This window comes from Gobius niger, assembly GCF_951799975.1.
Source record: "Gobius niger genome assembly, chromosome: 7".
Taxonomy (NCBI): Eukaryota; Metazoa; Chordata; class Actinopteri; order Gobiiformes; family Gobiidae; genus Gobius; species Gobius niger.
In genome coordinates this window covers 17,768,524-17,783,511 of record NC_136858.1, presented here as the reverse complement: position 1 = coordinate 17,783,511, position 14,988 = coordinate 17,768,524, and the positions used below count along the sequence as shown (strand labels likewise).

Below are 14,988 nucleotides of genomic sequence, written 5' to 3'. Positions count from 1 at the left end.
GATCGTTGTGTCGCGGCCGCCATCTTCACTGTTTTGGTCACAGGAGGAGCACTGGTTGATGGGAAATCCGTAGACGATGACCACGGCAGTGGAGCTCTTGCGCTTGGCCACGATGTTCTTGGCCACACAGGTGTAGTTGGCCATGTCGGACAGACGCGCCTGCTTGATGATCAGGTTGTGGTCCACGGTGATGTAGAAGTTCCTGTCCTCGGCCGGGTCGATGATCTTGTTGTCCTTCAGCCACTCCACCCGCGTGACCTTGGAGGATGGAGAAACTGTAGCTGCCCTCTGTCTCCTCTGATCATCTGAGACGGTGCACCGCCTCCTGGGCTTGTCCCCGTCTCAGAGCGTGGTGTCCTGCACTGGTCAGCTCCACCTCGTCCTTCCTCTTCCTCCTGCACAGCTCCCTCCACAGTCTATCACCATCTCCTCGTTGGTCCCTTTTGTTGTTTCCTGTAGCTCCTCTTGTGACGCCTCCTCCGTGCTGCAGGGCTCTTGGTGCCTCTTCACTGTTCAGTGTCTCAGAAGAAGATGTTTGTAGATCTCAAATGGGTTTAGCTGATAAGCTAGCAGTTTGTTTACCTTCAAAAAGCTGCTTTCTTCAGGACCATTTTGGACTCTCAAAGTAAACAAATCCACCAAACCTCCACAAAAACACGGTAAAGATGTACAAAAGTATCCAGAAAAACAACGTGGTTCGCTGAAAAAGGCAAACAATTCACTGAGAAAGGCAAACAATTCAGCTGCACCAATGACCCATTTCTCTGTTCTCAATAACAGTTGTGTGTGTGAACATATTCTGTGGCAGACTTCCACATAATAGGAATAAATAGATATTGGTATGAATCCTTTCTGAAGCCATAAAAATCTTTACATTCATGTCTCCGTATTTGAAAGGGGATATATGAAGTGTAATGAACCAATCATCATATGTCTTAATAATCACCCAATATCCCCTTACAATAGAGCCTGTCCGCTTGCCGTGAAGTGTCCGGGGCCTTATCAGCAGAGGCAGATGGAGAGCGTCCAAGTGAGCGCGTCCGTCTGCCTCCATGTATGTCACCCGTAAGAGGATGAACTTGGCTCGCATCTCAAAGACAACCCAGCCGTAGAATCCTGCACACACATTCATGCACTCACAATGTCCTTTTGCGGACTCAATATCCATCTATCTTTGTCCTATTTTCTTAGACGCACACTCCTGCACATTCCAGTATGCAGTATCGCAGCTGGAGACAATGTACCCATCCAATCTTTTCATCAGGACAAAGCCATGAGGGAGACAATCCTTCACGACAGTAAGAGGTGCTCGTGAAGCCCTTACAGGCAGGTGGTTACAACGGCGGGTAATTTGTAGGCTTTTAGGATGGGAGATAGTTCCGTCGCCATCGGATGTTCTCAAAATTCATAACAGGTTCAATAAACACTCTTTTTGCCCTTTCACCCACATAATTTTTACCCGCCACAATTCAAAAGCTAAATCAACGCACACGCCGCGGTATCAGACGGTGACATAAATCCGCCAGACTCATTTATCCTCACTGTTTTATGGCCTGCCTGGTTGTTCTCACTTCATGGCCTTCAAATGGAAAGAGTGATGACGATATCAACGTACTCTCGGGTAACAGGCTGCGGATCATTCTTTTGGAGGATTTATGTGACGGCCATAAGGAGCAGACTATATCGGGAAGGGGTCGTGAGGGAAGAGAGATTTGCCGCGGTTTGTGTTTGATCTTTATAATCTAACCTATCAAAGCGAGGTGTTACCGGCACATCAGTCGTAGATTGTTATCTTTTGCCGCGCTATGGGGTGGTGAGGCTCCCCTATGCTGCCTCTGCTGTGTGTAAATATCCCAGTGATAGCTTTTCCTAGCACCAGCGGGTTTATAGAGATGCCACGAGTCCATAAGCAGCTGTATGGATCATTGCTTTTGTACATTTACGTGTAAACAAGCAAACAGGGTGGGCAGAGAATTCCAAACTTTGCCAAGTGGGTTATTCAGATGACAGCGTGGTGTTGATTTGATAAAGATTAAAGACTCTTTCAACCATTTAGACGCATGCATAAAAACCCAGAAAGAGGTCAGAGAGATTTATTTTTAAACATTATTTTAGCTATGGTAAACAACCAAAACCTTTTATGTAATCGTAGACTCACACACATTTGAAGGAATTAATTCTGAACAAATAACTTTTACCTTTCAACCCACTTTACGAGCAGCCACATCATTAACACTAGCGGTAGAAACCGCAGTAGTAAGACATAGTTGGATGAATAGTAGACGTAGCTATTTATTGGTAGCTTCCTCGCGGTTGACACCGGTAGGCTGTTGTTTGCTCAAGTGTTCTATTAGTATTATATAAGAGTAGAATTGGACTTTTAGTTTTCTCACTTAATTCACCTTTGTTTCATGTTGTGCTTTATTTTCTACCCCTAGGCACTTTAGATGGGTGTTGCCAGTGTAAGTGCAGCTGATTAACAATAAAAACTCTCCATCTCTCACAATTGCTTTGTGCTTGAGGCCTTTGTTATTCCTCAAACTACAGTAACGGTCCGACATTCACATTAATGAGCTGCATATTATAAATTCACTCTCACGGTTGTAATAATTGTCATTTCATATTATTGTGGGAAAGACCCTCTGATTTATACAGTATGCAAATATCCCGCCTCGTCACAGGTTTAGAGAGGAAACTTAAAAATGGTAATTGTCTGGTTCATGCTCCGTTTATGGCCCACTTGAAGGAGGCCCTGCAGACTCAGCTAAAGCGCAGAGCACTGAGGTCATCGGTATTAGGATGAAGTGTTCCTTCTTGTCAGGAGACCTCTTGTGAACTGTTGCAGGGAATTTTTCTGAATCGTGTGTAATACATGTAAATGTGAAAGCAGAGCCACCAGAAGACAGAGAAAATGTCACTGTTAAAAATGTAGCTGAATGTTGTGGTGGATTGGAAATGTCATGCATGTTCCCAACATCCCAGTGTTGTTTCAAATGGCCTTTGGAATTTGTACATATTCATTTGTTAGAGGTTATGTTGTGCACTGTAGAGTGTAGACTTCAGACCAGCATCCTCATTATCTCAACTCAAATCCTCTAAAGCATAGGTTTTAATAGTCACTTCTTATTCTGGAAGCCGCTCATTTACTTACGATTACTTATAATAGCAGTCTCTTTTGTATAATGCATTCATATTTGTCTCCACAGATTTAAAGACTGCTTTAATGAGCTCTCATACGGTCTGCTTCCGGAGCCCTTGGTCTGATCCTGTTCACTGCGGCAGCTCTTACTAGACCCAGACTATATAAGGCATGAAGACTTCCCTAGACATGAAGACATGCCATTCTTCCCTTTGACAGATATTATCCAGTGGGGGATAATAGCGAACATCCCCAGATACTGTAGACGTCTGTTTCAAATGTGTGGAAATGATTTTGATTGAAAGTTTGAAACTTTCCAACTGATTTACATATTCAATGAGCTCCCATTCATACAACAGGAAGAATGTACGTTTTTACATTCTCTCTAGGTCAAAGTCATTCTGTGACCTGTGGTTTTGTTGTTCCTCACAGTGAGCATGGTGCAGCTGACACAGGCGAAGAGCTCAGCCCCAGTAGACTGCATGGACACCACAAGGCGCTGTGCGGCTGATAGGTGACCTCCAGACTCACTACCCACTGCATTTGGTGAGTACGCAATCCCACTCATCACAAATTATACACACCCATCATGATATCCATAAAGTCCTCATATAATTGAGTTAGTTAGTAACTGTTCGTTCGTGTCCTATAAATAGTGACAGAACATTAGTGTTTTTGGATGGAATTCTGGGTCACTCCATTTTTGAGGCCCTCCTTGCCATTACTCTCTTCACCGTCATTTGTATACGTGACCAACAAAACTTTGCAAGTAAATGAACTAAAGCTAGGACCAACAGTTTTAAGTCCAACTTACATTTTTATTTGGGTCACAAACAAAGAAGGCATTTGTTCTAAAAGTACCAAAGAGATCACACAAACATAACCTCTACATAGTGCCCTGTGAACTGTGCCAAAGAAAGTTTGACAATAATGTTAATTAAATGAATGTCTATAACTACTATTATGCACATCTGATGTTAACGAGGAGTTTGGGGGTGATTTGTTATTCATGCTGTGATTTTCATTTATTTATGCAAATGTACATATAAGGGAGTGAACTTTTGTTATGAAATCTGTCCATCTGCTCTCTAATACATGAGGAATTTCAATTATATCCAAACAATGCAAACAAGACAACAACTCCCAAAATGGAAATGTGCTATTGGACCGTGTCCTCTTGTGAGATCCTAATCATGGTGATGTTTATTAATGTGCGGGGTAATTACCGAACTCAGAGGAGAAGCAGATAGTGGGAAAATGTCATGAAATGCAAGCAGAAACAAAGCGCATAGGTATTTAAAAAAAAAAAAAAAAATTAAACAAGGGCGGTGATATAAAACAGTCACACAAAACTGTCATTGGGGCCAGAGCATTAGCATGACAGGAAGGGGGAGGCACTGTTCCTAAGCAACCACAATGGATATGTGTGTTGGATATATAATTGAAATTTGAGTTGAGGGGGCTAATTGTCATTTATGCCCGAGCAACAAAGGCACAGGCGTCCTGGTAATTGCAGAAATTGAGCATTGTTTTTAAGTTTCTCCAGGTGTTACAGCATGTCTCACATTAAAGTGAGATTGCATGGGAACTCGCAGATTGTACATTTGAGCAAAACTAAAACGTTTCTTTACCTGACTAACTGCGTTTGTCATAAAGCAAGTGTCCCATAGCCTGCTGTGCACGTATACAGTGAATATGCTTTCTAACTCTAGACTCTGTGGTTGGTCACGAAGCACATCTGTTGAACAGCAGGAGTGGTTTCGAGCCCAAGAGAATTCCGCCTTTAATTTGGGTTTGCGGTAACACAAAAGTGGAGATACAGTACGGCAGGGTGTTTAGATGCACTGTTGTGTCCAGTGAGGGAGCTCTTCTTAATGCAGAGATAAACCACTTGTGTCATCTCATTTCTTCAAATGTGATTACCTGTCTAGGCCAATGCATTCAGTCTCCCTCTCTTGATTCACTTAGGTGGAGAGTGCTTGTTTTGGCAGACAATGTTAAGATCGAGTGAGACAAACTATCAGATTTTTACATATTTGAACATTTGAACAATTCATTGGAATGCTTGTGTGTTGGAACAATTATCAACAGACCCTTCATGCCTGTCCCAACCTGGAATCAAAATATGAAAATCAAGTCTATGTGTTTTCATCCAGGATTATTCAAGTCAAAACTTAAAAAATCTTAATGTCAAATCAAGTCTGAAAGTTACACCCTCTGTGTCTTTCTTTTCTGCATGAACCTTGTGCCTATCACGGTGATTACAGAGGCGATTCTGCACCTCCGAATTATAAATCATCTGAAGCAATGGCAGACAGAGGCTTTTGTTGCAACTGTCTAACTCGTGCCCCACCTCCCCCCTTGTTTTGTGTGGGTAAACTGGCAGAAGTCAACATCACCTAATTGGCTTATTAGCATAAACTGTATGTGTCTGACTGATTCATTCACAATAAAAGGTTAGGCTGGCACTTATAGAGACATACACAATTTCATTTCTTTTCATTGCCATAGCCGCACTTTGACAGACCCAAAACATGCAGATAACACGTAAACTGTGCTAGCCACCATGGAGGGTCCTGGAAATGACTGTGGCAAATTGTATTTCGTAACCCAAAAACCTGTTGCCGTTACCTTTGAAGCTTCATCATAAGAATTTTTTTTTTTACCACAGCAAGATCTCACACATTTTTTAAATCAATTTTACCCTTCTCTATGAGCATGTGTTCACAGTTGGCATGTTGACCCGACTGTTATGAATTATATACAGATTGTTTGCGCAGACTAAAGGCGGGTTACAGTAAAAACACACTCCAGTCTACCGGGGCGTCATTAGACAAAGGGCTCCTGTGCGCTAATGCTTTAATAATCTATTTGGTCTGCAGCCCAGGCTCTCTTGGCTTTATGCTTTCAATTACTGTAAAATCTTTGCTAAAGTCATCTTCATCTCCAGCCTTACATGTATATTAATACAAACATCTTGTTCTTATCTTGCTCTCCTTCAAATCAAATGATCCAACTTGAATGTACACTTGCAGTGGCATTGGGCTAATGATTAGACTATGTGTCTTGACTGCAAATCCCACCTAAGTCATCTTTATTGGCCGTGTGTGTTTAGCCTGTTTGTACAGAGCAGGACTGGAGCAGATAAAGAGGTTGCATTTCATCTTTGTTTAATTTTCCATTCATTAATTTTCCTTGGCTTTGGGAATCCACATCATCGGTCAAGTCAGTGGTGTTTTGAAGACTGATGTCAGTTTTGTGAAAATTGTCAGACCTCAAAGGAACACATTTGCATTCAGCGTTTGAACTAACATTTTGGACAAGATTTGTCTGAAAGATTTTGCTTAGCTGTTTATTCAATGTATTCTTTTGGTTCTGATTGGCAAAAAAATAGGCTTTGCTTCTGTTTTAGTTAATTGTTGTTGAAACTTGCTTGTGGTGTTTTAACTGGTTGTTTGGCATGTTTTGTCATGTCAAAAAAGTTTGTAACAAACTTTAAAGCAGAACTAATAAGCGCCACTGCAGGTGTTGTTGCATGTTGCATTTTTTTTTTTTTTTTACTCAATTGTCCATGAGAGTAAATGCTATGCTGACAAAAGACAAAGGGAGAGAGGGATATTACATTGTGCCACAACTCAATGACACAATGGAGATTTTTTTTTTTCACTCAAACTTGGCTGTAAATACTGCTAAAGTGGCGCTAGCCCGCAGTTAGCTTTGCCCGTTAGCTTGTTGACTTCTTCCTTGTGATTCTATTTGTCTGTATTGGGGCCTCTGACCCGAAGGCAGGGAAGTTGCAAGGGTGGTTTTCTGCACAGAGACACCAGGGAGAGATGAAATTCCCCTCAGTCATCCCATTAACACTTGTATTACCCCAGAGGAACAACAAAAAGCATTTATTAAGGTAAACAAGTTATTTAGTAGTGCTTTAATTATGAAAATATTTTTGTGCGGGTTTTGTTGCTTTCTTAGCAGGCGGTCTCTGCTTGCAAACATAATCTTAAATTGTAAAGTTCAAACAGTTACACAGTTATTGTTGGCATTTCTGTTGCTTTTTTATATAGACTGTATACGAATTGGGGAGACACCAAAAGAATGACATGTACAAGCCACCCCTCTTCATTCAGTATGGGCTGCATGCGCTTCATCCAGTGAACCTCCACGCACAGCTTGGGTTCCGGATCCCAACTCCTGGAGAGAGGCTGGACTCTCCATTTTTCTGGAGTTGCCCGCGGGGAGAGGCGGCGGGCTGGGGTGGGTTTGCTCATATCCCCCCAGCTCAGCCGCCACGTGTTGGAGTTCACCCCGGTGGACGAGAGGGTCGCGTCCCTACGCCTTCGGGTCGGGGACAGGTCTCTCACCGTTGTTTCGGCCTACGGGCCCAACATCGGTGCAGAGTACCCGGCCTTCTTGGAGTCCCTGGGAGGGGTACTAGATAGTGCTCCGACTGGGGACTCCATTGTTCTACTGGGGGACTTCAACGCCCACGTGGGTAACGACAGTGAGACCTGGGAGGGGGTGATTGGGAAGAACGGCCTCCCCGATCTGAACCCGAGTGGTGTTCTGTTATTGGACTTCTGTGCTAGTCACAGTTTGTCCATAACGAACACCATGTTCGAGCACAAGGGTGTTCATAAGTGCACGTGGCACCAGGACACCCTAGGCAGGAGGTCGATGATCGACTTTGTAGTTGTGTCGTCTGACCTCCGGCCGCGTGTCTCGGACACTCGGGTAAAGAGAGGGGCTGAGCTGTCAACTGATCACCACCTGGTGGTGAGCTGGATCCGCTGGCAGGGGAGGAAGCCGGTCAGACCTGGCAGGCCCAAACGTGTTGTGAGGGTCTGCTGGGAACGTCTGGTGGATCCCTCTGTCAGTGGGGTCTTCAACTCCCACCTCCGGAAGAGCTTCACCCAGATTCCGGGGGAGGCGGGGGACATGGAGTCAGAGTGGACTCTGTTCTCCTCCTCCATTGTCGATGCGGCTGCTCGTAGTTGTGGCCGTAAGGTCTCTGGTGCCTGTCGCGGCGGCAATCCCCGAACCCGGTGGTGGCGCCCGGAAGTAAGGGATGCCGTCAAGCTGAAGAAGGAGTCCTACCTGGCCTTGTTGGCTTGTGGGACTCCTGAGGCAGCTGAGAGGTACCGGCAGGCCAAACGTGCTGCGGCTCGTGCGGTCGCGGAGGCAAAAACTCGGGTCTGGGAGGAGTTCGGGGAGGCCATGGAGGAAGACTATTGGTCGGCCTCGAAGAGATTCTGGCAAACCATCCGGCGCCTCAGGAGGGGGAAGCAGTGCTTCACCAACACTGTTTACAGTGCGGGTGGGGAGCTGCTGACCTCGACTGGGGATGTCGTCGGGCGGTGGAAGGAGTACTTCGAGGACCTCCTCAATCCCGTCAATCACGTCTTCCAATGAGGAAGCAGAGGCTGGGGACTCGGAGGTGGGCTCGCCCATCACCGGGGCTGAAGTCACCAAGGTGGTGAGAAAGCTCCTTGGTGGCAAGGCTCCGGGGGTGGATGAGATTCGCCCTGAGTACCTTAAGTCTCTGGATGTTGTAGGACTGTCTTGGCTGACACGTCTCTGCAACATCGCGTGGCGGTCGGGGACAGTGCCCCTGGATTGGCAGACCGGGGTGGTGGTCCCTCTCTTTAAAAAGGGGGATCGGAGGGTGTGTTCCAATTACAGAGGAATCACCCTCCTTAGCCTCCCCGGTAAGGTCTATTCCGGGGTGCTGGAGAGGAGGATCCGGCCGATAGTTGAACCTCGGATCCAGGAGGAACAATGCGGTTTTCGTCCTGGTCGTGGCACACTGGACCAACTCTATACCCTTCATCGGGTACTCGAGGGTTCGTGGGAGTTCGCCCAACCAGTCCACATGTGTTTTGTGGATCTGGAGAAAGCGTTCGACCGCGTCCCTCGTGGTGCCCTGTGGGGGGTGCTCCGGGAGTATGGGGTCCGGGGCCCTCTGCTAAGGGCTGTCCGTTCCCTGTATGACCGCAGCAGGAGCTTGGTTCGCATTGCCGGCAGTAAGTCAGACCTGTTCCCGGTGCGTGTTGGTCTCCGCCAGGGCTGCCCTTTGTCACCGGTTCTGTTCATTACTTTTATGGACAGAATTTCTAGGCGCAGCCAGGGGCCGGAGGGTGTCCGGTTTGGGAGCCTCAGAGTCTCATCTCTGCTGTTTGCGGATGATGTTGTTCTGATGGCTTCAACGAACCAGGACCTTCAACACGCACTGGGGCGGTTTGCAGCCGAGTGTGTAGCGGCCGGGATGAGGATCAGCACCTCCAAATCTGAGGCCATGGTTCTCCACCGGAAAAAGGTGGCTTCCCCTCTTCAGGTCGGTGGGGAGTCCTTGCCTCAAGTGGAGGAGTTCAAGTATCTCGGGGTCTTGTTCACGAGTGGGGGACGGATGGAGCGTGAGATCGATAGACGGATCGGTGCGGCGTCAGCAGTGATGCGGTCGCTGTATCGGTCTGTCGTGGTGAAGAGGGAGCTGAGTCGGAGGGCAAAGCTCTCGATTTACCGATCGATCTACGTTCCCACCCTCACCTATGGTCATGAGATTTGGGTGATGACCGAAAGGACAAGATCGCGAATACAAGCGGCCGAAATGAGTTTCCTTCGCAGGGTGGCTGGGCGCACCCTCCGAGATCGGGTGAGGAGCTCAGTTACCCGGGAGGAGCTCGGAGTAGAGTCGCTGCTCCTACACGTCGAAAGGAGCCAGCTGAGGTGGCTCGGGCATCTGTTCCGGATGCCTCCTGGTCACCTCCCGCGGGAGGTGTTCCAGGCATGTCCTAGTGGGACAAGGCCTCGTGGAAGGCCCAGGACACGGTGGTGGGACTATGTCTCCGAGCTGGCCTGGTGTCGCCTCGGGGTCCCCCCAGAACAGCTGGAGGAGGTGTGTGTGGATCGGGAAGTTTGGGCATCTCTGCTGAGACTGCTGCCCCCGCGACCCGGCCCTGGATAAAGCGGAAGAAAATGGATGGATGGATGGATGGACTTTGACCCTCTCAGGGTCTGCATCGCAGTCACTCAAGCATGTGGCAGGAAGTCAGGTGAGCTGCTGCTGCCACAGGTAGATTGCTACAATTGCTTTTTCACATTGTAACAGAAATGTTTTTAAAATGAAATGAAAACTGTCAGCTTAATGCTTGAGTTTAGCTGTAGTGCCTCCATGTGTCAAATTAAAAATGATTTTGCATGGTTTAGACACAGTACTCTCATTGTGATCCATCATTCTGATTCCAGTCTTAAATGATGCATCCCATTTATTTCTGAAGAATAACATCATACTGCGCTGGGCTTGAGGGCCCAGCTGTGACGCTCTCCTCACAGAGGTGCCAGTGGGCTCCGAGTGTGCGCCCCCTGGGGACAGACTGAAGACATTGTGACTGCTAATGTTACTACAAACGAAAACAGCCCAGTCGCTTCGGTGCACAGCTCTGACACTCATGACTTTCTGTTCTCCCGTGGGTGCCCCGAGGTGCCGTCATCCAGGCAGACAGGACTCCAGCGCAGTGCAGCTCCCATTAAGGTATACGCGCCCATACGCTGCATAGTAATGGCATTTCTTCATATTGATAGCCCATGTCAGGGAAACGCGTGTCATCATTATGAATGGGTCTAAGCTGAGTAATGTGTGTCCCCTGCCACGTTCACTCTCATCAGTGAATGATTCCCTCCAGATATCTCATTCTGGCCATTATTTCATTTGGCTGATATTGTAATTGGCAATCGCCTGATATTGGCCTTTTAGATGTGATTTTGTTTGTTTAGACCTGGACAACCAGCAAATAACAAAGCTATAACAAAATGGGATTAAATAAATTATGAACAATTAAAACAGCCTTGCACATAAACCATTAACAAAACTATCAAAACACAACTAAACTTAAATCATAATTTAGGCTATAGAGTAAGATAGCTGTCAATAGACAGACATGCAGGTGGAAAAGAATTGTGTGCTTTTTTTAATATGTATGTCAATAAATTACATTTTGTAAATTCAACAAGAAAATTAACTTCTTAAAGCGACAACTTTTTATTGACTGTTGTTTCACTGCTGAAAATCTGTCACATTATTATTATTATAGCCTTATTTAATCCTGACATATGTAATGTAGTGTTATATAATTATATCAAATATACACAATGCTTGTGACATGGATGCGACAAAATGCAACATAACTTTAAAAATGTACATGCATAGCTAATAAGTGATGACATTTGAGGCATATAATGAGGTTAATTTGGAGGATTTGCTGCATTACCTTTGGGATTTAAACCGAGTCTCATTCCTGTCTTTCAACAGCTGCTCCAAACACCTTCCTGTGCAGAGAAATCATCAATCCGTTTACTACTGTTAGAGCTCCACAGGCTCTTCAACTGGCCTATTCTACCCCTCTCTTATCTTGTATGCCTTTGGTGTCTGTGCTTGGTAATGTTGGAGCACTTATTGTCCCTCTGAGCTGTATGTTTTAAATTCAATTCTCTGTGATGTCCCAGTCTGTAGTACCTTCACAGCAGCAAGTTACGTAAGGTTGCCTCAAAGGGAATTTTAGAGCAAAACAAATACAGTTATAAGTTGAAAACAGTCCCGAACATATGAAAAAAGCTCCTTGTCTGTGGAGAGCGTACAGACTGTTGTGCTAAGTTAAAGCACAAGGACTTAGGATGACCTTCAGCTGAAAGATAAGCGCAGTATCTAAGCATCTCTTTCCACATATCTGCTGTACATACCATAATCCATGTAAAAGCAGCTAAAGCATTTTTTTTAATCCACCCTTAATTAAATTGCATATTGAAGAGGTCAGATGCAAAAGGCTTATGTTTACTCATGTAGTAGAAAAAAAACTTATACCAGTGTGTCCAGTCCAGTCAGTATGTTAAGCTGTTGGAGTAGTGGGAGTGGGGTATAAAGTAGATGTATTAGCAGACGCATATTATTAGCAAATAATAACTATTTTCAGCTTCTTTGAACTTTGAGGTAAAAACTTTGAGGAGCAGTTCTCAATTAATACTTAATAGTGATAGTTGTAGTTGTCGCTGTGCCGTCTTATTTTATTTGCTATAGAGAAAGGTTGTTTGTCCAATTAGCATTCTTTACCAAATTCCATAGCGCCTAATTATAATTTGACAGTTGGACAGCTAAGAATTCCTCTTTTATAAAACTTTTTTCTTGCGTGTTTTTATATAAACTTAGTTTGATTAACTTTGATACATGAGACAAGTGCATTTTGTTATTTCAAGGGCTGTACAAGCCTAACACTGCTTGTGCGGATTCACCCATAATCCTATACGCACACTAGCACCACCAGAAAGACATCCTTTGTGTATTGTTCTTGCATTAAAGGTGATCTCACTAAGTGGGATTCGCCCTAATATCTTCATGCCTCTCGCCGGACTCGGAAAGCCAAAGCTCAGCCTAAATTACAGTGCACCAATAGAGATAAACAGATGGCACTATATGCGTGTTGTTCTCCCCTCCTCTCTCCCTCCTTTAACAAGACTGCTGTGTTTTATGATCCTTCCAGAACACACAGTCCCATGCCTGCTCCAGACAGAGTCCAGATGTATCGACCTTTTTTTTTTTTTTCCTCCTCCTTTTTCTATGGCATAAATACAGTTTTATGTGGTGGCGCTTCCTCACTCCTCAGATAGGCATGTTTTCTCTGCTGACGGCAGTGCATCACTGAAGCTGCAGCCTAGTCTAACCTTTGTCCAGACTTGAAATATTTAACACCTCACGCACAATGGCAAAGCCCAATAGAGCTGTTTTTTACAGACAGCCACCAGTCATTTGACGCAATCGCAGATGTTCATGAAATATTACTCGGATGAGGGACATGCGTGGGTACTTTGGAAGTGTTTAGAAGAAAAGTAGTAAACTTTCAAATCACAATGTTAGAAATGAGTAATTACAGCCTACAGTAAGTACAGCTTTAGTGTTGTGTAATTGCATTGTCAGTAAATACAAATAGAGGATTAGAGTAAGTAAAGGGTTCATTATGATGAATGAGCGATTGTCAGCTCAGTGTCATTTTTCAAATCATTTCCCTTTTTCCTCTGATCATTATTTGTGAAAACTAAATACTCTTTAATTCCATATCATTGACTATGGCACTATGTAGTTCAAAAGGTATTGATCAAATTGATGAGGCATTAAGTACATTCACTTTTTAATCCTGGCCCACATTGAGCCATTGTTGACCATGTCATTTTGGTGTCTTTGTACAAATTGAGAAGAGCATTTGTTCCTAAAGTTTAGTCTTTAGACTCGTCGTTTCTCCTCCTCTCTGCTCAGCGCGATGAGCAGCTACAGACGGAGCAGGGGCAGAGCTGACACGGGCCCCACAGGGAGACACTTAAATAAATAGAATAAATAATAAAACTAGTCTAATTGACTCTGTGCATAACATCAAATCATAACAATGCCTCCCAAGAAGTAGCTTCCTGTTTCTATCCAGCACGCCAAAATAAAAGCACCATCCATTAGTTCAACAGTTCATTAGTTAACATTTCTTTCTGCCTAAATGTTAATAGACAAACCACTTAAAGTGTGTATTTAATTATATTTTTGTAATGTTGCATGTACCTGCTGAACTAATCAATGAGACAAGCTGTGTGCTTTTATTTTGGCATGCTGGATAGAAACAGGAAGTCATTTGTTGGGCGACGCTGTTATGATTTGAAGTTATGCACAAAGTCAATTGCAGCTATAAAAATCAGTGTTGCTTTTCTTTACTTTTTTACTTTTTTTTTTTAGGAAAGTAATCATAGTGTAGACAGTTCTGACTTTCATCACTTTATAAAGATATTTTAAACAGCATATTTGTGCCTAAAATACACCAGATTTAACAAACTTTTATCTGATCAATCAAACATTTCCTGGGGAGGACTGGATGTTGCTCTGACTTTCTGGGAGTATCTCAAACACGAGCACATATAAAGAAGAGGTATTCCGTAAAATAGTTGAAAACATATTTTTAAAATAAATACATTAAAAGTAATGTAAAACACCTTCTGTTGTAGTCTATACACAACCTTTCATATATCGACCTAGTGGAGCGTTCTGGGTCTTCTAGACTACAGTTCCACCACCTCCCAAAATCCACTTTAACCACTGCCTATACCCCTGATTGGGAAACGCGGGAGTAGAGGACAAAGCCATCTAACAAACACCCTGACATAACTGTGCTTAATTGCCGCGCTGCTTTATCGAACATCTCCTTTTTAAGTCACAGCATTGCGTATTGTAATGCTGTAATCAGAACAGTTCCCTTTTATTAGCCCCGAATAGCAGTGTCACACTAAACCTGTTGTTGTAGCACTTAAAGTTATTGACTGGAACACAGCCGTGCAAGATGGCCCGGGCGAGGGGGGGAGTGAGAGTGCCAGACTGCTGCCTACAAGTTCAACTTTCATTTTGTTTATTCCGAAATCTCATCTCCGGCGCCTGTTTGCATTTATATTGTGATGAATGACTTATGCTTCGAGATCCGCAGATCACTGCTTTCTGACTTAATTTAAAGTTAACTTTCTCTCCCCAAGTTTTTGAAATGGATGTTCACACACTGTTACCAAACAGCGTATTAGTATTCAAATAGTGGTTAAAACAATGGGCCAAGAAATGCAGGTTGTCCATTAATAACACATGGGTTAGAACCATTGAGTGGGATGTAATTAAATGGTTTCTGCTAATGGACCTAAAGCTAATTCCAACCTAATTTGCATTTCAGAGTGTAATCCCCATCTTCATGTTTAACTTTCCGCACAGCCAGGTTTATCTACTCTCTTCTTTATTTGTTTTGTTTTTTTAGGAATAATTAAGCGTCAAGGTTGAAATTAATGTTATT

General features: G+C 44.2%; 1 protein-coding gene across 2 annotated transcripts in view; it reads left to right on the top strand.

The window, feature by feature from the left end:
• The window catches only part of chrm3a (cholinergic receptor, muscarinic 3a), a 110,981-nt gene that overhangs the window by 29,565 nt on the left and 66,428 nt on the right, over positions 1 to 14,988 (top strand). For both annotated transcript variants that reach the window (XR_013793075.1, XM_079560478.1), the window contains exon 2: positions 3,572 to 3,685. The gene's annotated coding sequence lies outside the window, so the exon portion shown is untranslated. The remainder of the gene's footprint in view (positions 1 to 3,571; positions 3,686 to 14,988) is intronic.